Genomic DNA, 5,000 nt, shown 5'->3' on the forward strand with positions numbered 1-5,000 from the left:
CAGGTTGTCAGGCTCACAGTGCAGCCTGTTGTGCAATCTGAAGGACAGCTTGCACATGCAGTACAGTGTGTGCAGCACAACACTTGGGAGGTGACATGGGGGGAAGTGCACACCGCAGGAGAGGAGTTGGGTTTTGACGCTTATCAAGCTCAAACTGTTCAACAAAACTAGTTGCCAACCTTAATGGCAAGTTCATTGTCAACAGGCTTGAAGTTGAAAAAATAAAAATGAAACTAAGTATATGGTATATACTGTATGACCACCGCATGGTGTTGCATCACCCTTGATTTCCATCATCGACAGTGAATCCCAATGCAACCCCTTCCTCCACCACTTCTCCCTACCCTGGAAATCCAGACCCTGGAAATCTAGAGAGATTAAGGGTCTGGCCATGACTAATGTAATGGCCCAACTCGAGGGGCGGCACCAAGCATGCATTCTGGACTTTACGTTGCAGCACTGTTGTCATCTGTTTAGCTCGCCTCTGGCCCACCTATATCAGATACACCGATGTGATTGGTGCCCCACGATACAAGGGACATAAGTAATGAGCATCACTACTCATTGCAAATTCAAATTGTGCTCCCACAAGAACTCTGGATTTCCAGGGTAGTGTGGTGGTGGGGTGTTTCGTTTATTTTGGAGATCAAGATATGGTTTGATATATTTCTGTATACATCTCCACACAAAGCATTTTTGGATGGATTTTGGCTAGATTCGAAACTGGGATAGAAAGAGAATTCAAAATTAAGAACTTGAGTTTGATGGACAGCTGTGCGCTGTGAAGACCAGTGATTTAGTGTTTTCTTCAGTTTCTACTCTGAAACGGAGCTAACTGTTGGAGATGGTGATGGGGAATGTAATGTATGCACATGTAAATGTGATGCAATGTAATGTATTGTAATGTAGTGCATTCTGCCTTTTGTCAACAGATGAATTTGTCTTTGATCTCTCTTGCAATTTTAGTCAGAAGATAGCAAGTGATTTCCTAGGTGAAGATTTGAACCCCTACCTCTAGTGTGTCCATCCTGAAAGGACACTACCCAGAGTGGAGGACAAAGGACACTACCCAGAGTGGAGGACAAAGGACACTACCCAGAGTGGAGGACAAAGGACAAAGGACACTACCCAGAGTGGAGGACAAAGGACACTACCCAGAGTGGAGGACAAAGGACAAAGGACACTACCCAGAGTGGAGGACAAAGGACAAAGGACACTACCCAGTGGAGGACAAAGGACACTACCCAGAGTAGAGGACAAAGGACACTACCCAGAGTGGAGGACAAAGGACACTACCCAGAGTGGAGGACAAATGACACTACCCAGAGTGGAGGACAAAGGACACTACCCAGAGTGGAGGACAAAGGACACTACCCAGAGTGGAGGACAAAGGACACTACCCAGAGTGGAGGACAAAGGACAAAGGACACTACCCAGAGTGGAGGACAAAGGACAAAGGACACTACCCAGAGTGGAGGACAAAGGGAAGGGAAATTGGATTCAGCCCAAATCTTACATATTTTCTCCTTGGTTACTCAATGATTGTTTAAAAGGCCAGGCTATGTGAATGTGGCTAAACGTTAAAAGGCAAGGCTATGTGGATATGGGCACTCAGAATGAATAGGTTTCTGACTTGTTTTGCAAATTCTGGATGGAGAGATGGACAGAGGTAAATGTAAGTTCTTTGTCAGTCCTCCATTAATTCCTTCTTTCCTTCTTTGTAAGCGTACGGCGGAGCAGCTCCTTTCGATAACACATGAAAGGAAACGGAAAGCATGCAACAGGGATGGAGGAGTCAAGGACAGGCTTCCATGAGAAATGAGATGTGTGAGTGCTGTGACGATCTCAAATGTGTACTGTTTGGCCGAAAGCTGATAACCAAAATCAGCTTCCTCACTAAAATTGCATTCTTGTAGAGGTAAATCTTTTGAAAAATACAAAACAACAAATACATGCACAATGACAAGTGCCAAAGGCAAAGAGAGATATGGAATGACAGAGAGCATTAACAGGAGTGCAGGCTTGTGTTCTATTTATTGTGTTCAACAATTTAAAGAAGCAATGGCTTTTTAGCCCCCCCACACACACACACACACACACACATGCACTCCAAATATGCTCTAACTCTACACCATACACCGCACCATTCAGTAGCCTAAGACAGGTGGGAGCGCAGTGGGACCACAGTTAATTGCAGTGGGATTATTGACCAACTCGCACACATTAAAACGCTTAAGCGCCCTGGACGTCTTCTGGTCAAACAGCAGGCTTAGGGCAAGACACATACATATTGATTAGTCATGATAGGAGGCAGGCACGTTGCACTGTGGAAGAAACGTGTGTGAGTCGATTAAATGGATGGAAATAAAAATGGCACTTGAAATGAGGATGGTGAGCTATTTAAAAAAATAAAAAATAGATGTACCACAAAGCAGTTCATGGTATGACCGCCACATGGTGTTGCCACCTGCTACTCAAAGAAAATAAAGCACATTTTTCCATTGTTCTCTTAATGCCCTACTCCTGCAACTCCTTGTAGGCTGCAAGTCCTCTCCATCCCTGAGTACTATGTGTGTGTGTGTGTGTGTGTGTGTGTGTGTGTGTGTGTGTGTGTGTGTGTGTGTGTGTGTGTGTGTGTGTGTGTGCGTGCGTGTGTGTGTGTGTTCACCTGGTGCCTGTAGCATGTATGTGTGTATATGTGTATAATAATAATTTATGCATGCTGTCAATGTGACTTTGTGTGTGTGTGTGTACAGTATGTGTGTGTACAGTATGTGTGTGAGAATGCGTGGGTGGATGGATTGTGAAATCAAGTGCCCCTGGGCCATTTTGCTGAGTGAGTCAAATGAAACTTTAGGATACGTGAGCAAATGTGGATGCATAACAAATCTCAAAACAATAGCTGAAGCGGTTGTTGAGATACAGAAATATGTAAATCGTAGCACCCACTATGGCCAGAGTGTCATGAAACTTGGTGTGCATCCAGAGGTTGCCGTAGTGATGGTACATGTCAAATGTTGTGTAGTTCATATCTCACACCACAATAATCTACATAAGCAGCATATTGTGGGGTAACCAAATAACAACGCTATTACTACGTTGTAACAAATCTCTTATTTAATGAAGTGACAAATACAGTCATTTTGTGGACTTAATACACATCTGCAATTACTTTGACTCTTTTGCTCTCCGTCTCTCTCTCTCTTTGCCTTTCAATATCACTCAGCCACACAGGCAAATACACACATGTACACACACACACACACACACACACACACACACACACACACACACACCCACCCCTTAGCCCAGCGATGAGTCATAACTGTGTTTCTACACACTTTACAGTGCATTTCTGCTCTTTGAGATTAGTATCGCACACACACACACACACACACACACACACACACACACACACACACACACACACACACACACAGGTGGAGGTCCCTGCATCCTCTATGTCTCCTGTGGTGCCACACACCTCCCCTGGCTGGGGAGCCTGATTTATGAGTAAGATGGACCTGGGGGATAATGGACCTGCTCTGTAGGTTCAGCAGGAGTTGAACTGCTCCTCTGAGACCAGCACATCCCATTCCAGCAGCCCTCTATCAAGGCACACACGCACGCACGCAAGAACACACACGCACACACACACACACACACACACACACATACTGTACACGCACACTCAACCACACACATCTTGCCATGTCAACTCTCTCACCCAGACATATTCACTTCCAAACTCTCATCTCACTCTTAAATTCACATATGTACACACTCTAAAACACCCTACTGCAAACAAACACACATAAACAGTCCCTCATTCACACACACGCACACACACACACACACACACACACATACACACCCACTGGCATGGGCCATTCCCTCTCAGAAATATATGGAGATGATTTGATCATAAAAAGAAAAAATATTGAGAGATAAATCATGTTTTATGTGCCTGGGTGTATTTACGGCCTGCCCAGACATTGGCTTGATGCAGCAAATGCTAATTAATTAAGCAGAGCAGAGGAAGCAGAGCTAGAACAAGAATGCTTTTGATTTTTTAAAAAAAGAGAAGATACATAAAAATAAATAAATATGTCAACAGTCAATCAGTTGACAGATACTCAATAAATAGATATGTTACAAAATCCAATAATTAGAAAGCAAATGATGTATGTATACAGTAATCAAAATGTGAAATTATCACTTCACATGTCAAACATGTCATCTATTTGAATCGTGTTATTTAAACATTTCATAGTCACATATCATAAAATAATTGAATTTGTCAAAGCCAATCATCAAAGGTTGTAGCATCTTATCGACTCAAACTGATAGCGCCTCCCTGGAGAGTGAGTAGAGTTTGTTTACACAGAGAAGTAAACAATAATCCACTGGCAAGAAGAAAAAAACAATGTCTAATTGGTAGCTTGCCATAACACCGAATAGTCTACTAAAATATATATACTGCCCATTTAGAAATTCACAGAATTGACTTCCATTCTAAAAGGTAAATATGTGGCCACCACAACCTCTGGGATTCCAATTCCAAGCCAACTGAGATTCCGCATGAAGTTTCTGACCTGCAGTAACGCTAAAGTTACCCAACCATCCGTCTACACTGGCAGCTCTTTAAGGGCTTTTATTATAGCCTACATCTCTCTTGGAATGCTGCAGAGAGTTCCACTGAATTGAGTGGATCATCCCAACATTCAGAGGTCCGATATTTCTTAATAATTACCGCTGTCAAAACATAATGACCACTGTAAATGGCAAAGGTTTTGTCCACATATTTCATTCCGCAAGTAGTCCATTCACTGACTACAGCAGCAGTTAACTGAAGGCGAAGGTAAGCAAGGAATACAGTGGTACTGCACAACATTCAAGTTTTATTTGAGTGGAGAACTTTTTTTTCCCCCAGCACCAGCAAAAAGATGGTAACAAAATGTTTTAAAAAGTTTTGACAAGTAGCTGTTATCCCGCTGAAT

The 5,000-nt window shown here is 42.9% G+C and overlaps 1 protein-coding gene across 2 annotated transcripts in view; it reads right to left on the bottom strand.

The window, feature by feature from the left end:
* cfap58 (cilia and flagella associated protein 58) overlaps positions 1-5,000 on the bottom strand; it is a 146,499-nt gene that overhangs the window by 43,986 nt on the left and 97,513 nt on the right. The gene's annotated exons all lie outside the window — the stretch shown is intronic.

The sequence above is a fragment of the Alosa alosa genome, chromosome 7, assembly GCF_017589495.1.
Source record: "Alosa alosa isolate M-15738 ecotype Scorff River chromosome 7, AALO_Geno_1.1, whole genome shotgun sequence".
NCBI lineage: Eukaryota > Metazoa > Chordata > Actinopteri > Clupeiformes > Clupeidae > Alosa > Alosa alosa.